This window comes from Neofelis nebulosa, chromosome 7 (genome assembly GCF_028018385.1).
Source record: "Neofelis nebulosa isolate mNeoNeb1 chromosome 7, mNeoNeb1.pri, whole genome shotgun sequence".
In the NCBI taxonomy this organism is placed as follows: domain Eukaryota; kingdom Metazoa; phylum Chordata; class Mammalia; order Carnivora; family Felidae; genus Neofelis; species Neofelis nebulosa.
In genome coordinates, this window is record NC_080788.1 from 56422571 (window position 1) to 56448652 (window position 26082).

Sequence of the window (26082 nt, forward strand, 5' to 3'; positions counted from 1 at the left end):
TTCTTTCAGTCTGCAGAGATCGCTCTTCTATTGTTTTCTTGTAGTGTTCAAACATATCATGGCTTGCTCTCTCAAATTAACTGGTTCTGTTCTCCACTCCTACTTTTATTGGGGCCTTTTCTTTCCCTTTTCTCCTACTGTCTCTATCTGGTTAGCTTTTATTCCATGACCAGAAGTTTAAACATGTGGTTCAAATCTCTGTGTGTCAGCCCTATCCTAGAAGGGAGTCCTGCTTGATCAGTTTTGAGAGTTCATATGTATCGAACTTTATTGTGACCCCTTGGACTCAACTACTGTCAGACTGAGTCAAACCATTTTTGGGTTTAACTCCCTTCACAAAGAGTCCTGTTGTACTTTATCAAACTTTTATTGTTATTTTGGGGTGTCTTACTGTTAGGTCAGTCAGATTCCCTATGCCTTCCCTGTCCTTTTCCTACATAGAAGCTGATACTGTGCATATTTGGTGGCCTATTTGGTGTCATGAGGGTTCTTTGTCCCCACTCATTTGTATTTGGGGCTGGTGGTGATGATAGCTTGACACTTTTATTTTATTTTTTTTTTTGAGAGAGCAAGAGTGAGGGAGGAGCAGAGAGAGAGGAAGAGAGAGAATCCCAAGCAGGCTCCACACTGTCAGCTCAGAGCCCGATGTGGGACTTGAACTCACAAACTGTGAGATCATGACCTAAGCCGAAGTCAGATGTTTGACTGAGCCACCCAGGTGCCCCGACACAATTTTATTTTTAATGTTGTTAGTGGGTCTTTGTTATCTAGTTGCTTTGTTTGTTTCTAAGTGGAGATTTGGAAAGATTGAGAAAGTGTGCCACTCCTGTCTCTCGAAACACCTTTTTTTTTTTAAACCAAAGGAATCCATGGTTGTATTTTTTTAACCAGAATTTTTTTAGCACACTGAACATATGGTTTACTTGACAAAGATTCTATTTACATACAACCAGTAGGAAACTCATCTATTATGTAAAGTTGCACACAGCTAAACTGTTACTGAGGTTCACACTGCAAGCAAAACAAAACTGTGAACCTATTGGATGTTTGATCTTGGGACAATCTTTGGGCTTCTTGTGCTCATTTGTAATATGGAAGGCCTGGACTGGATATGTTCTTAATTCTTCTTATTAGCACTTGCTAGTATTCAACATTATTAGACTCTCAGTGGTGGTTTGTACTCAGAATGGAAATTAAAATAAATAAACAAATAGAGAACCTCCAAAATAAGCTGCCTTGAAAATGTTTTGAATAGTTCTCACTGAGTTGGACCCACACAGCAGTGAATGAGACCAACCTAATTTGGACCTCACATTTTAAGTAACCCATTAAAATCAGTACAGAGGTGCTTATTGAGCTGTGAGAGAGAGAGGGAAAGAGAGAGAGAGAGCCTGGGAGAGAGAGAGAGACCGAAGGGAACTCTGTGCTGACAGCATGCTCAAACTCATGAACCATGAGATCATGACCTGAGCTGAAGTTGGACATTGGACACTTAACTGACTGAGCCACCCAAGTGCCCCCATAAGGAATTTCACAGTGACTTTTCCTTGACAACATCCATGGGACCTCATAAGAATACACAGGGTCTTTTATCTCATCCAAAGGCCATTTGGTCTGTTGTCTAAGCATTTGTCTGAAGCGTCCCCAAGCCGAGCAGCTCAATTAGCTCTCCAGCTCCACCTGCTGATTCTTCAAACACAGTTGGGCTCTCCAACTTCCTATTGGAGGAAATATGGACAAATCTATTAGAAGACCTGTGAAATCTGTCATTTGAAAAGATATTTTGATTCTCTTCCATAGAATGAAAGCTAGCGATGTCTGCCACCCCCTGGCTTTTAGTATCTGCACCTTTAAGTGAAAGCTTTCATAGCCTTCCCCTATTACTGTGAGGACAGAGGAAGAGAACAAAGCAGATGGCTAAGGCTGCCCCCATACTCTGACTCCAGCTTGTTGATAGAACTTTATTTTTTAACTTTTCACGCATATGTAATATATACACACATATAATTTATGCATGCATATATTTTGAAAAATGCATATATTTTGGCATTGCATTTTGCAGTTTAAACATGCAGAATCAAGTCCCACAGGTAACCCTTAACAAGGTGAGGGATTGACTGTCACCATGTTCAGAACAATCTGGAAAGGTTGGGGCAGAGTGAGTGTTGAAATGTGAGTGCATTGGCAGAGGGAGGCTTCAGTGTCTCAGTTGCTGGCATCTATATGTGATCCTCCCTCAGGCTGCTTGCTTATGGGAGTAGCCTGGGAATCCTCAGTGAGAATTAGTCGAAACATTTTCAATTCCTAGAAGGTCTTCACCGTCTTCTCAAAATTTGTATTTCCCCCCCCTTTTACTGGAGGGCATATTCCAATTCTGTGAGTACTAAGGAGGAGTTCAAGGTTTTCAGATCACCTATTATTTAAAAAACTACTTTGGAGTGAAAATAATTTTAGAATTAACTAAACCTCAGTTAACTCTCCCCTTCTTCATTCTTTCTGAAGTGTACTAAGTGGGGATAATACCACATGCATTTTAGGCTATGTGATGACAGACCTAAAATATAAATATTTGTCCCCTTCCCCTCTGCACTGCAACTCCATAGGAGCACATTCTATGTTAGCAGAACTTGCTCTCAGTGCAATCGAATGTATCAGGTAGGCTATCAGCTGGGGAACAAAATGGTGAGGGATTTTCATTAGCTGTATTTACACAGATTTCAATTTTGCTTTTAGTCTGCTTCTTCATACTTAATTGAGGTAGTCTTTCTTTGTCTTTGTCCTCAGACTCCAAAGAAAAGCCTTTCCTGAGTGTCTCAGTACTTGGTGGTTGAATGAATGATCTGGAAAAAGGCCTGCCTTGGCCTGACTTTGCATTTCCTCCTCCAGCTCTATTTCACTGAGGTGTTCAGAAGGGATGGCAAGTGAGACAAGAAGTAGAGGGGCCCTGACTAAAATATGCTGGAGTGTGGAGATTTATTTTCTTCACTTTAATATAATAAACCCCCTCAGGGTCTGACTTAGCACCATCATTTTTCCTTAGTCTGCTCTCTGAAGGCTGCCAACACGACGTGAGGAGATTGATGCCTCCTTTACTATAAATAATCGGGACGAAGGCATTTATCAGGGATTCTTCAAAATTTGCTGGCCTTAGAGCTTCTCCCCTAGGCTGGGAACTCAAGAGCCCTAGGGTGAGGTCTAGAGCTCATGAGAACTGAACATAAGAGAATCTGGCCCTGAAGAGAGAAAGCCAGTCAGTGCTTTGTATTTCTCTCCATGCTGGGATAGGCCATGCATATCATACTGTGAGCTTTGAAGTCCTTCCTTAGCACACAGAGAAAGAGGTTGTCCTAGCTCTATCGTGTGTGGGCGTGGGAGTTTGGAGCTAGAGGAGAAGCAGGGAAGTGGACCCAAAAGATCAACCACTGTAATAAGAGTAGCTTAGTGAACCATGCCCATGCCGTCCAGGGCTGCTGCTGGGACTGTGGCTGTGGTCAGTCTTTGTCAGTCTCTAGAAGACATGGTCTGCACAAGTCTCTGTGAAAAGGGCCCTTGCTTTCCATACCACTGGGCTACTTGTTCTGCTCTGTCTTTGACTAGATATTCCCAAGGAACTCGAAAAATATTACCATTTTCTTGAACCTAAGGACACACATATCACATTGTTTTTCCTTCTCTGCCTCTTTTTCCAGTTCTTCTCCAAGCTGGAAGGTCTCCCATGTGTTTCCCAGATCCCCTTCAAGGGAGGAGTGTTGCCCCAGCGCTGTGGGTGGCCTCCAGCCAATGGCCTCCACCTCTTAGCCCCTTGAGGAGCTGCCTGAGCAGCAGAGAGCCGCCTCACCTGAGATCACATTACTCCCAGGACAGCCCACATCCAAATAAGGCTGGGATGTAGAAGCCTAAACATTTTAGCCTGGCATAGACAACTCTGACGATTAGTGCTCATTTCAGAGTTTCTCACTGGTTTGGTTGTGGCTACATTCACCTGCTTCGAAGTTTAACTTCTTCCACCCCCAAATCCTACTTCCTCCTTTTCCTCTCACAGATGCTAACTCCCAGTAAACATCTTACACCCCAACTGCATCTCAGTGACAGCTTCAGAGACACCTACCTATCTATGCAGACTCTTACCCGCCTTGTAGCTTGGGAGAAATCTACTCTTGGTATATATATAATGGTGGATTTTAGATTTTAGAAATTGCTTTTTTTTCCTTCAACTCATCTTGGCTTTCAAAAATGTTGTTGTCTAAGGGTAGAAAAAAACAAGTTGAATTTGAAACTCAAAGCTGAGGAATGGCTTCTTTGTTCTAGGCTGTGTCTACCCCGAAGGGCAGAAAAAAAAATGAGTTGAATTTGAAACTCAAAGTTGAGGAATCACTTCTTTGTCCAGGCTGTGTCTATCCTTTCCTTGAAGCCATGCATGCCATTGATTCCATGGATGAGTGGTTAGTCACAGGGCAAGAGGAAATGGAAGAAAAAAGAGTTTGAAAGATTTCAAAAACATGATACCCATTGTATCTATATTATAGAGCTTTGTAAACTGTGGAGTGCTAGGCAAACCCTGATAATTGTTGCTCTTTTGATGGATGAGTGCTGTCCCTTCCACCATGTTGTGGTCCACTGAACAATGGAGCTGGCCTCATTTAGATCTCTTCCGCAGCCAACTTTGTTCCCAGATGCTTTGGGAGGCTGTTTAGGGAGGAGGGGAGCAGCGGCCATGATGGCAGACATGGCTTAATCTAGTTACAATATGTTAATTTCAGCCCCTGTCTATTGCTTTCTGCTCTCCTTTTGCTCATGAGCTTATTTTGTGGCTCTGGTGGATCCTTCTAATCTGGAGGTTTTCAGACTTTTCTCCTAGATACAAATGGAGTTTGTTTTTAAAGGGTCACCTCTCTTTCTGTGGCTTGTGTGACTTGTGCAGCCATCAATTTGTCCTGCATATGGACTCGTGTCACAGGGAGGTATGACGTGGGAGAACCCTAAAAGACCAGCAACTTGGATTCCCTTTACAAGGAATTTAGCTGCAACAGTGAGCGTTCACTCAGCATCCCCTTAGGAGCCTTGGCTTCCTTTGAGGAGAGGTCACCAAACACATAGGAAAAGGGCTACCATGCAGGTAGAGTATCTCAGCTGATTTTTTATGGAGTCCAGGTCTTTATGTGACAGGGAGACTGAAGCAGTGCTTACCAGTTCTAGCCAGGATTCTTCCTCTCTTTCTTTAAGAATTAAAGTTTTCTTTAAAAAAAAATCACGGAAGTCATTTGGTACTTCTACATGACAGAGTAGAGGTTTTGTTAAAAAAAAGTCAATAATAAAAATGTTTTTATTGAGCATCTGCTATGATCCACGCACTGTTCTAAGCCTTTACAGTTATTACTGTACTTAATTCTTACAGTAACTCTAAAATAAAGTTGCTACCAATATTACCATTTTATACATGAGGAAAGAGAGGCAAAAGAAGCAGGCATCCATCCTGGTTCAGTTTCTAAGTGTTCATAAAGAGTTGCTAACTATGTTTTCCTTTTTTCTTTCTTCGTTTTCTTTTTTTTTTTTTTTTTTTGGAGTGGGTGGGTTATATCTTTATTTTATTGATAGCTACGTTTTCTTTTCATTTACTCAATAACTATTCACTAAGCACCTGCTGTATGCCAGCTGCAATGCCAGCACTGGAGGATAGAGTGCTGAACAAAGCAGACCTGCTCCCTGAACTTTTGGAAGTTAAAGATGGTCAAGACATATGGTTCCTCAGGGCCAGTACTTGCATACCAAGTTTTTTTTGCTGGGGAATACATTTCAAACCCTCTGCTTACTGCCTAATTTTTCTTAAATGCTTAGCTGGGAGAAACTAGGTTTCTGGAAAATTTTTGAAGGTTGTATTATATGCAGCCCATTTTCCTTCCAAGTTCCCAATCTTAGTGAATGCCATCACCCTGACTGGCATCCTTGACTCTTCCTAATTTTCCCAGCCCCTGCCATATCTCTCAATCTCCAAGTCCAGACATTTCTTTCTCCTAAACACCTCTTGGGTCAACATACTTCTCTCCATGTCCATTGTTACCACCATTTGTTGCCCAGAGTTCTAGAATAGTCTCCTGACGAGGGTGTCATCTCTAAAGCCCACTATCCTTGTGTGTCAAGTAGGCAATTGATATAGGAGCATACAGCTCAGAGGTGCAGCCTAAAAGAAGAGGAGGATCTAGCTAATGAATTTCAGCACGCCAGTCACTGAGGTAGGAGGAGAACCAGAGGACTGTGGTATTGCAGAGTGGAAAATGGGTGGTTTTCAAGCAGGGAGTTGGTTAGAGGTAAGGTGAAACACTAAACAGTGCATTATATTTGGCAGCACAGAGATCACGGGTGACCTTAACCAAGAAGTTTCATTAGAGTCCTGTGGATAAGTAAAATGAGAATAAACCCTGAGAAGGAAAGAAGCAGTTTGTTTTGTTTGTTTGTTTTATGTGAGAAAGAAATTGAATAGCAGCTGGAGGAAAATATTGGGTAAGGGATTTGGGTTTTTATTTGTTTACTTGTTTTTACCACAGGGATTTTATTGCATGTTTATGCATTGATGAGGATGATCCAATGACAAGCAAGAGAGTGAAAGTGCAGTGAAGACAAGGGAAACCTTGAGAAGGTGCCAGGGATCAGGGCTCCAGAGCTCCAGAGGGTGTCCTGGCCTTTGTTGGGGGAGCTCTGCTTCCTCCTCTAGAGCAAGACGAATGGAGAAGACGGGCATAAACGAGGCAAACTTATGGACTTGGTAGGGTGGAAGATTACAAATTATTATCTGATGGTTTCTATCTTTTAATCATAAAGAACATTTTAAAAATCATGTTTAACTCACATTTGAAGAAGGTTTGAGGAGAGAGACTATAGAAGGTATAAACTAATCATGATGAGTCTGGAAAAGCTAATTTACTGAGGAAACATAAGAAGAGTGTTGAGTGTTTTGTTCAGGCTTCTGGTAATGAATTTAGAGTGAAACCAGTCAACTATATTTCATGTGTGTGTTTCCTCCAGGAATATTCTATTTTCTAAATATAGGTGTGGATGAACTGGACTCCACCAGGCTTGGTTTTATTACATGCAGATGGGACAAGAGAGAGATGTAAAGGAGGTGATAATAATTTTCAAGGAGGTGAAAATAATTATAGATCAGGTGATCTAAAGGATTCAGAAGGAAAATAAAAAGAGAGGACTGTTTGGTGGCTAATGGGAATGTGGTTGATGGTGTGGAGATATCAGTGAGGTTAAAGAATTATGTAGGTGAGCTGGAGCTAGGGGAGAAGGTGTGGGTTAGAGACTGCCTTTAATGAAACAGATTTAAAGGTGGCATGGTTGTAATAAGAACAAGGTAGTGTGTGATGATAAGACGAGCTCAGTTGTAATACTGTGGAGGGTAAAGCAACTGGAGAGGAGAACGTTAAGGAGCTGAAAATTCAGCATTTAGCTGCCTTATTTTGCACACCTCTCAATGTTTTGTGGTTTTTGGTCTTTCCAACAAGTATGTTATTCTCTGAAGGAAGGAACTACATTTGTCTTGTCACTGTTTACTCCCTAATGCTCAGCTCAGCACCTGACCCATAAAATACTCAATAAATGTTTACCAAATGAGCAAATAAGTCCATTCTTTTAAAAATTCTAGAAGTTATTCCTGAATTGAGAGCTCACCCTAGGACCATTGTCTTGACTCCTTATGGACCACTTTCTGCGAGCTGCCTTGTGGGTAATGGCATTTACTGCTGCTATGGAAGCACTCCTGTTTAATTCTCCTTGGTATTTAAGACAGGGCTTGCTGAGGAAGTAATTCACTCCTTTACACAGAATTCCCTTAATCAGGACCCACAAGGGAAACTTTTCTAAGATTTCATTGCTAGGAAGACCTGTGGCTCTCTTAAGTGAACAGACACTTTGTAAGCCTCATAAGCAAATATGTATTCCTCTCTGCTTTGCCCATTACAGCCAGATTTGTGCCTCAGGCTCACCTTCAGCAATTATGCAGAAAAATATGGTATCTATTTCTTAGGAATAATTTTACCCTTTGCTTTATCTTGTTATCTTTTCCTGATTTCCTCAACTGAGTGATTTCTTCTCATGTTTCATTTCTCTTCTAGAATATTTCTTGAATATTTAATGCTAAGGTGTTTTCCCAAGGTTCAGCTGGATGGAATTTTATTCTGACCACTTCAACTGATGCATGTTTCTGGTGATCATGTGAAAAGCAAGCTCGTTATTTCATAAACTGTAGTAGTGAATATTTAGATTATAACCATTTGTAAACAATACATATGTCTCAGAATGTATTGAGCTAATCTTTTTGAGTTCAGCTTGTAATTCATACAACATAGAATGTTAAACATGTCACCTATTTTGGAGTTAATATCAAGCACAAAATTGCTTACAAAAGGCAAACACAGTTTTGAGCATGTATCAATTAAATCAAAAGGTCCTATCTGAGCCTTTATTCATTTAATTACAGAATCTTATAAATTTGGGGGGGCATATGCTTGTTTAATCAAATAATTGAAGAAGAATAAAAAGAACTAAGTCATGACTAAGGACTTTGGGAGCCTTATTAGAAATGCAAATGCAATAATAAGGCAGAGATCAAGATGACAAATTTGGACAGAGGCCACTGCAGAATAAGAAGGATGAACAGAAGTGAGAGGACATGGGAGACTCTACAGGACTAATCACAGAGGAATACGGGGCACAAAAATCTACACACTGTAAAGAAAATGAAAAGGAAAAACAGAGGAAACGTGTGACAGCTGTGAGCTTTGCAACACACAGTATTGGAGAGTCATTAAATACATTGAGGGAGTACATAAATACTGTCATTATGTGAAGGTTTATTCCAGAATGTTAGCTGAGACACCTATTATATTTTACAAGAGTTGTTTTCTGCAGATGGAAATGTGGAACCCATAGGATGGAGGGTGATATACAAGGACAGCTCAGCAAAGGGGCCCACACCACTGGGGCCGTGACCAGGCCACTGTGGGTGATCTGGTTGGGGACGCCTATAAGCTTCTTTCTACAAAGTCTGATCACTGGTCTCAATTAAGTGTTGCCTATGAGAAGAATGAGACTGTTGATTGTGTTGGCCATGAAATATATGCACAGGAAAAGAAAATGCATTAATATTTTATCAACAACTGTAAAAATATTCCAGAGCGGTGTAAGATATGTTGGCAAAGCACGTTTTACATCTTTTTGTAAGCTACCTCAAATCCTTTCTTGGGAGAAGCTGGGCTATTTGTTAAAGAATGCAGGGGCGCCTGGGTGGCTCAGTTGGTTAAACGTCTGACTTCGGCTCAGGTCATGATCTCGCGCTTTGTGGGTTCGAGCCCCACGTCGGGCTGTGTGCTGACAGCTTGGAGCCTGGAGCCTGCTTCAAATTCTGTGTCTCCCTCTCTCTGCCCCTTCCACGCTCATGTTCTGTCTCTCTGTCTTTCAATAATAAATAAACGTTAAAAAAAATTAAAAAAAAAAAACCAGACTATATAAGGTCATATTTTCAGTATTGATTTAAAATAAATGACTCTGGAAATGGAATGTTCATTATTAGTACCATTAGAACTAGTAGCTATCGTACATTGTGTGCTTCTGATGTGCTAAGCAAATGCTAAACATTTTTTGTGGCTTATTCATTTGATCCTCATCGTAATCCAATGAGAGGGATCATCACTATTCCCACTCATGCAAGTGGCAAATATTTATTGAGTTCCTAATACGTGCCAGCAACTTTTTTAGTGAGTGAGACAAAGATCTTACTTTCTTGGTGTTTCCTTACTGATGGAGAATAATGGACACAGAATCTAACAGAATACCAGTAGTAATACATGCCAAGAGAAGTGTAGAGGGGGATAGGGACTATAATTTCAAAAAGCGGTCTGGGAGGGCCTCTCCAAAGAGATGACATTTGAGGAGGTGACTGCATACAGTGAGAAAATGAGTCATTTCATAAACACAAACTCAAAAAAGGCTAAGTGACTTGGGAAGGGTCATACAGATAGAAAATGGCAGAGCTGGAATTCAAGCCCAGGAATTCCGTCTTCCAAAGTCAGGGCTTGCTGTTCGCTGATGCCCAGTGGCAGGCCTGCTGGAGCCATGGCACTGTGCCCAGGCTGCAATTTCATGGCAAAAAGGTGAACACGTCTTTGATGAAAACAGATTTGAAAAGAAGCTGGGATCTGTTTGGCTGTGTGAAAACGGTGAGAGGGGGAGTGTCTTCCAGGGACTGTGTGGTGTAGTGTCAGCACTTCTAAAGCATTGCTTGATGATATATCTGCAGAATGTTCACATTGCTTGAGGGTAATTCGTGTCGCATCCTTAGTCCAGTCCTACAGGATCAAGTTGATAGAATGGAAACACATTTACCCCCTTTAATCTCCTCTCACTTATTGTCCCTGTCATGCTATAGTTGCTGCTGGAAGGCAGTGCAAAGACTGTCCCATTTACACTTAACAGCCCACCTTTGTTGAACTAGAATTCTTGTCACCTCCTCTTCTTTTCCTGATACCCTCGATACAGAAGATGGGTAGTCCCTGGCTGGTCCCATGGCATTGCATGTATGGACTGGGTTTCATCCCCTTCTTTCCTAGTCTAGGAATGAGAACAGTGGTGGTGCTTGTTCATAAGAAGGAAGGGAGAGCATACTATTGGTGGGAGCCTGGATCTGGGATAAGCCCCCAAGGAAAGCCTGGCCCCTAAAAATGCAAAATAACAGTCTTCTTATTGAGTAAATTTTGAATAAATCTCTGAAGTTTCTGGAGAGGTCACAGAAGGGCTTGGGAGAATTGTAACCTGTGTTCATTTGCTCATTTGCACTTTTTTCAAGTACTTATCAGGCACCTTCAATATGCACAACACAGTCCTTATCCCAGAAGGTAGAACACATGCAGCTTCATGGGACAGACAGATGTAACCAAGACCATCACATTCAGTATTACAAGTCGTATAAAAGAGGCACACACAGGGGTGATGTCAGAAACACAAAAAGTGACTTGTTGGGTGGTTCAGAGCAGCTCCACAGGAGGTGCTGTTGAGGATGGACCTTGGTGGAGATGTAGAATTTGCCAGAGAAGGAAAGAATGAAACTCAGTCTTCTAAAACAGAGGGGATAGCATATCTAAAGACAGAACTCAGAAGTGGCCTGGTTGGTTCAGGACACAGCACTGGGGCATGAGATACCCCTACAGGCAACTGGGGTTCTGGGGGAGGGCTGACTGGAGAGGGCCTGGGCCAGGCACAGGGTCTCAGGCTTTTTCTCTCCCCCTGTGGACATGGAACCGTAGGTGTGGGGAACATTTAGTGGATAATGAACCTGTCACCCAGATGGTCCCTTGATTAAACTAGATATTTAGGGGCGCCTGGGTGGCTCAGTCGGTTAAGCATCCGACTTCGGCTCAGGTCATGATCTCACGGTCTGTGGGTTTGAGCCCCGTGTCGGGCTCTGTGCTGACAGCTCAGAGCCTGGAGCCTGTTTCAGATTCTGTGTCTCCCTCTTTCTCTGACCCTCCCCTGTTCATGCTCTCTCTCTCTCTCTCTCTCTGTCTCAAAAAATAAATAAATGTTAAAAAAAAAATTTAAACTAGATATTTGAAAACAGAAGATGATTTCAGTTATTGCCAAATGAGAAATTCCTGGAGATTTTTGTTTTGTTTGCACACGTATGTATTATTTATCAGCATACACGTTTTTCTCCTTAGGTGTGCTTGTGTGCAAATGATGAACAATGTGTCATAGGGCTGCAGATTCTTACAGCCATAAGAAGTTGGTTCTGGGAGAGGTTCCGGAAGATGGCGGCGTAGGAGGACGCTGGGCTCACCGCGCGTCCTGCTAATCACTTAGATTCCACCTACACCTGCCTAAAGAACCCAGAAAACCGCCAGAGGATTAGCAGAACGGAGTCTCCGGAGCCAAGCGCAGACGAGAGGCCCACGGAAGAGGGTAGGAAGGGCGGCGAGGCGGTGCGCGCTCCACAGACTGGCGGGAGGGAGCCGGGGCGGAGGGGCGGCTCGCCGGCCAAGCAGAGCCCCCGAGTCGGGCTGGCAAAAGCGGAGGGGACGGACGGACTGTGTTCCGACAGCAAGCGCGACTTAGCGTCTGGGAGGTCAGAAGTTAACAGCTCTGCTCAGAAAGCGGGAAGGCTGGAGGACAAAGGGAGGGAGAGCTGCTGAGCCCCCGGACGGACGGCAGAGCTCAGCTTGGCGGGGAACAAAGGCGCTCGCCAGCGCCATCTCCCCCGCCCATCCCCCAGCCAAAATCCCAAAGAGAACCAGTTCCTGCCAGGGAACTTGCTCGCTCCGCGCAAACACCCAACTCTGTGCTTCTGCGGAGCCAAACCTCCGGCAGCGGATCTGACTCCCTCCCGCTGCCACAGGGCCCCTCCTGAAGTGGATCACCTAAGGAGAAGCGAGCTAAGCCTGCCCCTCCTGCCCCCGTGCACCTTGCCTACCCACCCCAGCTAATACGCCAGCTCCCCAGCACCACAAGCCTGACAGTGTGCAAGTAGCCCAGACGGGCCACGCCACCCCACAGTGAATCCCGCCCCTAGGAGAGGGGAAGAGAAGGCACTCACCAGTCTGACTGTGGCCCCAGCGGTGGGCTGGGGGCAGACATCAGGTCGGACTGCGGCCCCGCCCACCAACTCCAGTTATACACCACAGCACGGGGGAAGTGCCCTGCAGGTCCTCACCGCTCCAGGGACTGTCCAAAATGACCAAACGGAAGAATTCCCCTCAGAAGAATCTCCAGGAAATAACAACAGCTAATGAACTGATCAAAAAGGATTTAAATAATATAACAGAAAGTGAATTTAGAATAATAGTCATAAAATTAATCGCTGGGCTTGAAAACAGTATACAGGACAGCAGAGAATCTCTTGCGACAGAGATCAAGGGACTAAGGAACAGTCACGAGGAGCTGAAAAACGCTTTAAACGAAATGCAAAACAAAATGGAAACCACCACGGCTCGGATTGAAGAGGCAGAGGAGAGAATAGGTGAACTAGAAGATAAAGTTATGGAGAAAGAGGAAGCTGAAAGAAAGAGAGATAAAAAAATCCAGGAGTATGAGGGGAAAATTAGAGAACTAAGTGATACACTAAAAAGAAATAATATACGCATAATTGGTATCCCAGAGGAGGAAGAGAGAGGGAAAGGTGCTGAAGGGGTACTTGAAGAAATTATAGCTGAGAACTTCCCTGAACTGGGGAAGGAAAAAGGCATTGAAATCCAAGAGGCACAGAGAACTCCCTTCAGACGTAACTTGAATCGATCTTCTGCACGACATATCATAGTGAAACTGGCAAAATACAAGGATAAAGAGAAAATTCTGAAAGCAGCAAGGGATAAACGTGCCCTCACATATAAAGGGAGACCTATAAGACTCGTGACTGATCTCTCCTTTGAAACTTGGCAGGCCAGAAAGGCTTGGCACGATATCTTCAGTGTGCTAAACAGAAAAAATATGCAGCCGAGAATCCTTTATCCAGCAAGTCTGTCATTTAGAATAGAAGGAGAGATAAAGGTCTTCCCAAACAAACAAAAACTGAAGGAATTTGTCACCACGAAACCAGCCCTACAAGAGATCCTAAGGGGGATCCTGTGAGACAAAGTACCAGAGACATCACTACAAGCATAAAACATACAGACATCACAATGACTCTAAACCCGTATCTTTCTATAATAACACTGAATGTAAATGGATTAAACGCGCCAACCAAAAGACATAGGGTATCAGAATGGATAAAAAAACAAGACCCATCTATTTGCTGTCTACAAGAGACTCATTTTAGATCTGAGGACACCTTTAGATTGAGAGTGAGGGGATGGAGAACTATTTATCATGCTACTGGAAGCCAAAAGAAAGCTGGAGTAGCCATACTTATATCAGACAAACTAGACTTTAAATTAAAGGCTGTAACAAGAGATGAAGAAGGGCATTATATAATAATTACAGGGTCTATCCATCATGAAGAGCTAACAATTATAAATGTCTATGCGCCAAATACCGGAGCCCCCAGATATATAAAACAGTTACTCATAAACATAAGCAACCTTATTGATAAGAATGTGGTCATTGCAGGGGACTTTAACACCCCACTTACAGAAATGGATAGATCATCTAGACACACAGTCAATAAAGAAACAAGGGCCCTGAATGATACATTGGATCAGATGGACTTGACAGATATATTTAGAACTCTGCATCCCAAAGCAACAGAATATACTTTCTTCTCGAGTGCACATGGAACATTCTCCAAGATAGATCATATACTGGGTCACAAAACAGCCCTTCATAAGTTTACAAGAATTGAAATTATACCATGCATACTTTCAGACCACAATGCTATGAAGCTTGAAATCAACCACAGGAAAAAGTCTGGAAAACCTCCAAAAGCATGGAGGTTAAAGAACACCCTACTAACGAATGAGTGGGTCAACCAGGCAATTAGAAAAGAAATTAAAAAATATATGGAAACAAACGAAAATGAAAATACAACAATCCAAACTCTTTGGGACGCAGCGAAGGCAGTCCTGAGAGGAAAATACATTGCAATCCAGGCCTATCTCAAGAAACAAGAAAAATCCCAAATACAAAATCTAACAGCACACCTAAAGGAAATAGAAGCAGAACAGCAAAGGCAGCCTAAACCCAGCAGAAGAAGAGAAATCATAAAGATCAGAGCAGAAATAAACAATATAGAATCTAAAAAAACGGTAGAGCAGATCAACGAAACCAAGAGTTGGTTTTTTGAAAAAATAAACAAAATTGATAAACCTCTAGCCAGGCTTCTCAAAAAGAAAAGGGAGATGACCCAAATAGATAAAATCATGAATGAAAATGGAATTATTACAACCAATCCCTCAGAGATACAAGCAATTATCAGGGAATACTATGAAAAATTATATGCCAACAAACTGGACAACCTGGAAGAAATGGACAAATTCCTAAACACCCACACGCTTCCAAAACTCAATCAGGAGGAAATAGAAAGCTTGAACAGACCCATAACCAGTGAAGAAATTGAATCAGTCATCAAAAATCTCCCAACAAATAAGAGTCCAGGACCAGATGGCTTCCCAGGGGAGTTCTACCAGACGTTTAAAGCAGAGATAATACCTATCCTTCTCAAGCTATTCCAAGAAATAGAAAGGGAAGGAAAACTTCCAGACTCATTCTATGAAGCCAGTATTACTTTGATTCCTAAACCAGACAGAGACCCAGTAAAAAAAGAGAACTACAGGCCAATATCCCTGATGAATATGGATGCAAAAATTCTCAATAAGATACTAGCAAATCGAATTCAACAGCATATAAAAAGAATTATTCACCATGATCAAGTGGGATTCATTCCTGGGATGCAGGGCTGGTTCAACATTCGCAAATCGATCAACGTGATACATCACATTAACAAAAAAAAAGAGAAGAACCATATGATCCTGTCAATCGATGCAGAAAAGGCCTTTGACAAAATCCAGCACCCTTTCTTAATAAAAACCCTTGAGAAAGTCGGGATAGAAGGAACATACTTAAAGATCATAAAAGCCATTTATGAAAAGCCCACAGCTAACATCATCCTCAATGGGGAAAAACTGAGAGCTTTTTCCCTGAGATCAGGAACACGACAGGGATGCCCACTCTCACCGCTGTTGTTTAATATAGTGCTGGAAGTTCTAGCATCAGCAATCAGACAACAAAAGGAAATCAAAGGCATCAAAATTGGCAAAGATGAAGTCAAGCTTTCGCTTTTTGCAGATGACATGATATTATACATGGAAAATCCGATAGACTCCACCAAAAGTCTGCTAGAACTGATACATGAATTCAGCAAAGTTGCAGGATACAAAATCAATGTACAGAAATCAGTTGCATTCTTATACACTAACAATGAAGCAACAGAAAGACAAATAAAGAAACTGATCCCATTCACAATTGCACCAAGAAGCATAAAATACCTAGGAATAAATCTAACCAAAGATGTAAAAGATCTGTATGCTGAAAACTATAGAAAGCTTATGCAGGTAATTGAAGAAGATATAAAGAAATGGAAAGACATTCCCTGCTCATGGATTGGAAGAATAAATATTGTCAAAATGTCAATACTACCCAAAGCTATCTACACATTCAATGCAATCCCAATCAAAATTGCACCAGCATTCTTCTTGAAACTAGAACAAGCAATCCTAAAATTCATATGGAACCACAAAAGGCCCCGAATAGCCAAAGTAATTTTGAAGAAGAAGACCAAAGCAGGAGGCATCACAATCCCAGACTTTAGCCTCTACTACAAAGCTGTCATCATCAAGACAGCATGGTATTGGCATAAAAACAGACACATAGACCAATGGAATCGAATAGAAACCCCAGAACTAGACCCACAAACGTATGGCCAACTCATTTTTGACAAAGCAGGAAAGAACATCCAATGGAAAAAAGACAGTCTCTTTAACAAATGGTGCTGGGAGAACTGGACAGCAACATGCAGAAGGTTGAAACTAGACCACTTTCTCACACCATTCACAAAAATAAACTCAAAATTGATAAAGGACCTGAATGTGAGACAGGAAACCATCAAAACCTTAGAGGAGAAAGCAGGAAAAGACCTCTCTGACCTCAGCCGTAGCAATCTCTTACTCGGCACATCCCCAAAGGCAAGGGAATTAAAAGCAAAAGTGAATTACTGGGACCTTATGAAGATAAAAAGCTTCTGCACAGCAAAGGAAACAACCAACAAAACTAAAAGGCAACCAACGGAATGGGAAAAGATATTTGCAAATGTCACATCGGACAAAGGGCTAGTATCCAAAATCTATAAAGAGCTCATCAAACTCCACACCCGAAAAACAAATAACCCAGTGAAGAAATGGGCAGAAAACATGAATAGACACTTCTCTAAAGAAGACATCCGGATGGCCAACAGGCACTTGAAAAGATGTTCAACGTCGCTCCTCATCAGGGAAATACAAATCAAAACCACACTCAGATACCACCTCACGCCAGTCAGAGTGGCCAAAATGAAGAAATCAGGAGACTATAGATGCTGGAGAGGATGTGGAGAGACGGGAACCCTCTTGCACTGTTGGTGGGAATGCAAATTGGTGCAGCCGCTCTGGAAAGCAGTGTGGAGGTTCCTCAGAAAATTAAAAATAGACCTACCCTATGACCCAGCAATAGCACTGCTAGGAATTTATCCAAGGGATACAGGAGTACTGATGCATAGGGGCACTTGTACCCCAATGTTTATAGCAGCACTCTCAACAATCGCCAAATTATGGAAAGAGCCTAAATGTCCATCAACTGATGAATGGATAAAGAAATTGTGGTTTATATACACAATGGAATACTACATGGCAATGAGAAAAAATGAAATATGGCCTTTTGTAGCAATGTGGATGGAACTGGAGAGTGTGATGCTAAGTGAAATAAGCCATACAGAGAAAGACAGATACCATATGGTTTCACTCTTATGTGGATCCTGAGAAACGTAACAGAAACCCATGGGGGAGGGGAAGGGAAAAAAAAAAAAAAAGAGGTTAGAGTGGGAGAGAGCCAAAGCATAAGAGACTGTTAAAAACTGAGAACAAACTGAGGGTTGATGGGGGGTGGGAGGGAGGGCAGGGTGGGTGATGGGTATTGAGGAGGGCACCTTTTGGGATGAGCACTGGGTGTTGTATGGAAACCAATTTGACAGTAAATTTCATATATTAAAAAATAAAAAAAAAAAAAAAAAAAAAAAAGCAAGAACTGAAAGCACATGTGAACACAATCTAACAATTATAAACCTATCTCACAAATAAATATGTTAATATCCTAAATAAGATACTACTGAATTAGACATGGTAACAAATTGAGTGATTAATAAAATCTGAGAATATGATTTGTCTATTAAAAATCTAGTCATGTCACAATAATAAAGTCTATGATTTTTTAACATAACTCACTGAAAGATAATTGGGAGACATTTTATTATGTAAATAGGTGATGCTAAATCTTTCTGTAGAGAGTAAAATAGTATTGTTCAGGGGAAAATAATTATTTAATTACTTGGGATAGAAGATGAAACTTCAAGAGATTGTATATGTGCAGAACTAACAAGGTATGGGGAAAGGCAGACAATTCTGAAGCTCTGAACAGAGCCTGGGTGGAGATATCAGACAGCTCACTGGAAAGATGTGCTTAAAAGCCTGAGAAAATACAGAGATGCTCCTCAGGAATTCGTCCAAAGTTTGAACGCCCAGACAGTGTGGAATGGTATGGGATTCAATTTAATTTTACTTTGTATTTCTGGGCCACATTTGTATCTGGGTTATAAATTTCCTTGGCTCATAATGGGTCAGCTGTATTAAGGTACAGTTACTGGATACATGTCAAATTAAATAAAAATCCTAGAATTCTTAAAAAAAAAAAAAAAAAAAAAAAGAAGTTGGTTCTGGGGCGCCTGGGTGGCTCAGTCGGTTGAGCGCCGACTTCGGCTCAGGTCACGATCTCGCGGTCCGTGAGTTCGAGCCCCGCATCGGGCCCCTGTGCTGACAGCTCAGAGCCCGGAGCCTGTTTCGGATTCTGTGTCTCCCTCTCTCTGACCCTCCCCCATTCATGCTCTGTCTCTCTCTGTCTCAAAAATAAATAAACGTTAAAAAAAATTTAAAAAAAAAAAAAAAAGAAGTTGGTTCTGACAGTGAGTTTACTGCACAGCATGGGTACTAATGCTTTGGACACTTAGCCACACCACTTAGGTGGGAGTATAAATTGGAGCAGCCCTTCTGAAGGGCAATTTGGTAATGTACATCAAAACAACCTATGACATCTGCAAAGCACTGACCTCAAATTCTTTTTTAAAGAATTCGTCCTAAGGGAATGGTCAGAAATGCATCTAGAGTATTCATTCATTGGAGTATTTTTTATAATGTCAAAAAACTGGAGATCATCTACATTTTCTCCTGAAATAATAATGGTATAATGGGGAGCTTTATAGATGTTAAAAGGAATAAACAGAAGTTTATTTGTTTTTATGGAAACTTATTCCTAAATGAAAAATTAGTTTACTAAGTAATATGTACAATGACTCTAATCTTGTAAAAATGTGATGTATAATCTGTATGAACAAAGTCCAGAAAGATATCTACCAAGATTTTTTTTTTACATTTATTTATTTTTGAGAGACAGAGAGAGACAGTGTGATCAGGGGAGGGGCAGAGAGAGAGAGGGAGACACAGAATCAGAAGCAGGCTCCAGGCTCTGAGCTGTCAGCACAGAGCCTGATGCAGGGCTTGAACCTACGAACCGTGAGATCATGACCTGAGCTGAAGTCAGAAGCTCAACCAACTGAGCCACCAGGTGCCCCTCTACCAAGATGTTAATAGTGTTATTGCTGGGTGGTAGGATAATAAGTAATTCTTGACTCTTACTATTGGCTTATCTATATAATTTCTAGGGTTTTGGCTTTTTTTAAAAAAAAAAAACCAACATGTATTACTCTATGACTTGTGCAATCAATATAAGGTTATACATTATTTCTCCACATGTATGCACACTGGCTGGTTGACTGTTCACCACACCTTAAGATTCTTCTGTCATTCTATTTGGGACTATTTGGCCAACAACTCAGGAAAACAGAAAAAAAAAGTTTGTGGATCATATATTATGGTTGGAAAACTTCTGCCGTGTGCAGGCCATGTCTGTGATTTGAAAGACAAGCCAGGCTTATCTCTGCTCCTTTTTGGAAAGCACATATCTTTAGATTAAGCATTGCTGGCAAATTTCCAGAATTTCTATTTCCTTAGTAACTGAGCAATGTAATAAATTGGATAAAAGCATCTGCTATTTTTCAAGTCATCTGTGCTGTGCAAAAGTCTCACCCGGACACCTGGATTCCTTTTCAGAAACTGTGTGATTTTCATATTCTGCACACACAGATGGAAATAATCTGGGTTTAGGCTGGTCTTCCTTGGGGGAGCTGCTTATTTGCTTTCACCCACTGCTGTGACTCTAGTGTTCAAGTGTGCCTCGCCAGAATCTAGTGTCTATTTCTGAAACTTTTAGAAAGGATTCTGTATCTTGGGTTTTATGAAGATCGTAAACACGTTGTGGAAAATGAAGTGAAACGCCATTCACTGTTCTTATGTATCAAACTCAAGCTGCAAAGGAAGATATGCAGCAGATTCTGCTCATTTCTCTTTTCCCTCCTCACTGCAGAAGTTGGAGATAACCTTTCACTGGATTAGTTCTGGTACGAACTAGTTTCTTTTCTGCGTGTCTCCTGTTGCTTTTATCTGAAAAGGTCCTGTCTACCCTGGGGTGTCTGCATCCTGCTTACACCTTTATTTACAGAGTCTTTGTTTATGGCAGAATAAAGGATTGAGATATTAATTGGTGCAGGTTTTCTCTGTTTTGTTTTTCTCCTGCCCCCCCTCTCCCCGCCCCTCTTCTTGGTTACCATGGGAATCAAGGTTGTTGCATTTCTTTGTCCTGGAAACGTTTGCAGGGCAGTGAGGAGAAGCTGCTTGAGGGCAACAGCCCCTCTGGCATGTTATAAAATCTTGAACTCGTTGTAGACAGCATTGGGTATTCTGGAGAAAAGTGGTGCAGAGGGAGCATCTCTGAGGACAAGTTGAGGGTAGCGGAGGCCCAGGTATTAAGAAGGGTCTGGAGGCCAGCCAGCCTGGGGCTTGGTTGGGACCCACAGCCTGCTCCCCAGCAGTGCTCTGGGGGAGACAAGGCTTGCAAAGGTAAAGGCCACTGCAGCACCAGCAAGACCAGCAGAAACTCTCTGCTTTGGAGCAGTCACCCTTCAGGGGACCATGTGGACATAGACTTCTAAGATGTCAGAGGGAGCTGTGGGGAGAAATGAGGACTTGCCCCTCTTCCAGGGCTCCTTGTAAATCTTCCAAGTAGTGAAGGGGAAAGAGACTGGAATGAAAGTCTGAGAGGCCGTGTATCTCCAGCCCTGGATGGCACGAGCTTTGAGGTGGATTTATGTTGGTGAAAAGAAAATGCTGTTTTTGGCTCTGACGTCACTGGCTCTGAGTCCATCAGATTCATTTTTTTGAGAAGACCTTGTTTCCTTTCAATATTCCTCCAACATGCTGACAAGGGTCGTATAAATTTCTGAGTTTTATAGATTGAAAATGAGATTGTTTGGACTACCTTGTTCTCTTCGTGAGGATTATTGGCTTGGGTGCCAGAATCTGAATTTTTAAGCACTGTGGTTATTAATGGGGTCCGTAACCCCTTTGTGTGGGAAAAGTGCCTTCCAGGTTGGAGCTGAGCATAGATAACCCATTTCTATAGCTTTATGAGATCTCCTCTATCACATTATTAAGCACCATCCCTCCTCTCTGTAGCAGCACGAGCTATAATTGTTCCTCTTTGTGTAGGAGCAGGTAATCCATTTTTAGCTGTACTATTTAATACGATGCCATTGATTATTCCTTGGTTTATGTCATGGTTTCCAAGGCTGTGTGAATATAAAGTCACTATAAGTTTGGATCTCTAGTAGTTACTGCTTATGCATCAAATGAGGCTATCAGCGCAGGGCTGGATGATTAGGATGACACACTATGAAAATGAACATGGATTACAAGCTGTGGATGAGAAATAAGGATGGGAGCCCTGACCTCAGCTTTCTGAGAGCTCAGTGTGGAAGACTTAGAACACATCACCAATACCCATAACACAGAACCTTAAAATAAGACAGGGATTAATAAGGGCTGTAGTTAAGTTATAAGGCATGATGGGCATTCAAAAAAAGCAGGGTTTATTCCTGGACAGATTATGTAGAATAGTCCTGAATGATGCAGAGGATTTGGGTGGGCGAAGGCAAAAGGTAGCTTATGTTTCTATTATTCATGAAGTTTTATTTTATTTTATTTTATTTTATTTTTCATGAAGTTTTATAACTAAAGCCTATGGATTTGGTTCTTAAGATAACTCATAGGCAACCCAAATCACCATATTTGTCCATCACATCTTAAGCCTGAGTTTAAGGTAGACAGGAATAAGGTAAGACTGTTCCATTTCTCTTTAGGAGAGTTTTCATTCCATTTCCTTCTTCCTTTTCATTCTTTTTAACCGAAGAATTAATGGAGCCAGTGGTGTGAGTTCAGGCATTCTCCAGAGATCAGGTATGACTGGAGACAAAGGGAGGTTTAGAGCTCCCTTATGCCTTGGAATGATATGCCACTGGCCCTCACCATCCTGCCTGTGCTTAAGAACAGCATCAGAGCAGAGAAGAGGAAGGGGTAGAAGAGAATCAGTGTCTCCAGGTTGCTCAGCTATAAATTGCTGAATACCAAATACGGGGAAGGCCTGAGGCAGAATGAGGCAATGAAACGTGGGGAACATGGTGACTAATACAAGTGTGCTCTCCACACGTTTTGGATCATCAGTGAGGCAGTGGTGAAATGGAGAACTACTTGAATAGAAAAATTTCCAGATATAATAGTACTGAGTTTGGATGTCCTATTATAATATAATCATAATAACTAATATTTATGGAGCACTCACTTGCTGCCTAGCTCTTGACACGCATTATCTTATTTACTGCACATAACTACCCCATGCAGGAGATATAGCTGTTATCCCTATTTTATAGATGGGAAACTTAGCAGAAAAGTTAAGACAATTAGCCAAGGTTATTAGCTAGTATCTAGTGAAGCAATGAAGTGTGGCTCTAGAGCTCCAAGGTGTAATTCTTAATGCCACGCTGACTGTCTGGTTTTAGGAGAGCAGAGCAGGGTGTGTATAGGGGATTTCTGTTAGTGCTCCCAGCATTGCGGTTGGTAATGGAGACGTCACTGAGTTTACATGCATCAGGAGAGATCATTTAACAAACCGTATTAAAACAAAAGCAATGGTTGTACTCATGCATTTCCTCAGACGTTTTCTCTTTTATCCTCTGCCATCGATAGGGTGGTGGCTAGCCAGTGGCATTTTTAAAAAGCATCAATAATGAATTAAAATAGCTTTTTGATGGAAAAAGTATCGATAGCCTATAAAAGAGTAACATTCTTAATAACTCACTTGGGGTTGACTGAAGAGAGCAAATGAAACGTATTTGCAGCATGTTTTTGCTGGTTTAGTTTCTGAAAAATAAATAAGCCAATAAACTCCACCACTGGAGGTTACTGGCTGTGTGTTGAGTTACAGGATTGTAATACTTATTCACCAATCAGGAAACATGAGTTTGCATCCCTCAATATGCCTTTTCTTCTCAGACACATATTTGTATAATTCTTCAGCTTCCTCTAGGAGGAGTGATATTGAACCTATATCCTAGGTTCAGTTGCTGTTTACAAGTTGACAGCCAATTCTAGACTCCAATTCCAATATTACAAAGAGAGAACATTTCTTTTTTTAAAAAATTTTTCTTTTACATTTATTTATCTTTGAGAAACAGAGTGAGACAAAGCGTGAGCAGGGGAGGGGCAGAGAGAGAAGGAGACACAGAATCTGAAACAGGCTCCAGGCTCTGAGCAAACGGTCAGCACAGAGCCTGATGTGGGGCTCGAAACCACTGTGAGATCATGACCTGAGCCAAACTCAGACGCTCAACTGACTGAGCCACCCAGGTGCCCTGAGAGAATATTTCTTTTTTTTTTTTATTTTTGGGACAGAGAGAGACATAGCATGAACGGGGGAGGGGCAGAGAGAGAGGGAGACACAGAATCGGAAACAGGCTCCAGGCTCTGAGCCATCAGCCCAGAGCCTGACGCGGGGCTCGAACTCACGGACCGCGAGATCGTGACCTGGCTGAAGTCGGACGCTTAACCGACTGCGCCACCCAGGCGCCCCCCTGAGAGAATATTTCTAAGAGAACTTTCAAATTTACATCTCCACCAAAGCAATGGTACAAATACAATGGAATTAACAGGAATTTTAACTGACCTTGTCCCCTCCTGGAGACATCAAGCACTATTCGCTAGGATCCCAGCACAGGGGGTCTCTTAAGGGCATACACAATCATAAAGAAAATTCACTTATATTTTGGTAAAAAGTAATGCTTGCATATAATACAAAATGCAAAAGGTGTTAATAATATATATTGAAAAGTGAAGGTCCCTCCAACCCCATTCCCTAGCCACAGCAATTACTGTTTTTTTTGCCTTGTGTCACATGACATCTTGGTTCAGATAAACTGAGAGTATTTTGACTTGACTATAAAATAACCAATTAAACTTTCACCTTTAAAGAAGTTATCAAATAACACTCATGCACAATACATCATTGCACGCCTCACCTCTTCCCTTATAACCCTTATAACTGTTACAACTCTGATACTCACCCCATTAAGGATGAGATAAGGGAGAAGGTGGGAGTAAAGGCTTATTTAAGCTCATGGAGGCACAGGGATGGTGGGCAGCCAAGGCTGGGTAGGATGAGAGGTGAGGTAAGAATCAGGACTGTGTGTTGTTCAGACGAATTTTTTAAATCCAATTTTTAAAACTCAAATTGGCTGCTTCATAATGTCATGTTTTATGTGAAGCAGAGCTTTAGTGACAGCCCTCAGTGGAGCTTGGAATCTGATTAGGACATTTGGTTGTCTAAGGTAATATAACAGGAGTTCGTGACTAAGCCCTAACGGTGAGAAAGCACTGAAAGCATTATGATGTGTTCCAGCCTTTATCACCAGTGGGATTGAGCGTCAACCCCACTTTAAGCAGTGTGAACAGGGGGAAGGTAGGAGGCTGTTGTCGAACATGCTTCCAAAATTCACTGAAGCTCTTGCATGCCCATAGGCTATGAGTATCTTTGTAGTACTTGTTTTTACACCATCTTCCCCCCCTAAAAAAAGTTTACCGTGGTTTCTAGTTCTGATTGATTCATTACAATGTAGTATAGTGGAAATATATATATACTCCAGCAGAATAAAAGAAGATGGAAATACAACACAGGGGAATAGCATGAGCCAAGGCATGGAGGAGTGACAGCCCTGTGTGTTTGTGTAATGGAGAATACAGTGGCATGGTTAGGTGTGGGTAAGGAGCATGGAGTGACTATTGCTCTAGAGGAAGTCTGGGCCTGGATTATGCTTAGACCTGTATGAAATAGGGAGGGGCGCTCGGCCATTTGAATCAGTACAGGGGTGTGATCAGAGTAGAGAACAACATCTTTGGTGGCAATGTAGAGAGGGCTTGTAGAGAGAAGTCAGAGTTGCTTGTTTCTTCCTTGCTTAGTGGCTAGCAGTCCTAAATGTCACTGCACCGAGAATCCAGGAATATACTTAAAATCCTGCAGCACCTCTCATCAGAGGCATAAGGAATTTTAATGCCAGTTCTCATCCTATATTTTGGGCTTTCTAAGAAATTTATCTAGCCATCTGGCTTACACTTTGGACACTACCTGCTTGCATTGCCATCTGTCTGGGGGGTGGAATTCAGACATTTTGGGATCTTCCGTCATGTCTCAGTTGTTTATGTCTTTTTTCCCCCTTAGTTATGAACTTAGTTAATTTCTATTATTGGGCAGGTCGACATCGTCACTTTATAGGTAGATTTTCTATATCCCCAAAAGGATGGAAATACTCCTGTTCAATAATGTAGGTACAATAGCAATGACAAGGGCCAAGATGAAGTTTCCAGTACTGGAGCTTTGTGGCATAGCTAACTCATGTGTCCAGAGCCATGTGGGTATGATTCAGCCCCACTCAGCAAGGCATGTGAAGATGGTGGACAATGGCAACACGTTTGAGTGCTTCTTTTATGATGAATATGGGTGGGTAATACAGAGTGATGAGAAGAAATACTAAGAGAATATACTGCAGAAGAGAGAGGGGAAAGGTTTATTTTGAGGAACTGGCTTATGGATTATGGAGGCAGGCAAATCCAGAATCTTAAGAGTAGGCCATCAGCCTGATGGCCCAAGGAAGAGCTGATATTGCAGTTTGAGATCACCTGCTGGTGGAACTCTCTCTTGGTGAGTGGTTAGGGATGATTGGAGGTCCAACTGGGTTCATGGGGAGGTCAATCTTTTGTTGTACCTAGGCCTTCAATTGACCGAGTGAGTCTCAATCTCCTTGATAGAGGGTAATCTGCTTTACTCAAAACCTGTCAATTTAATTGTTATCCTTATCTC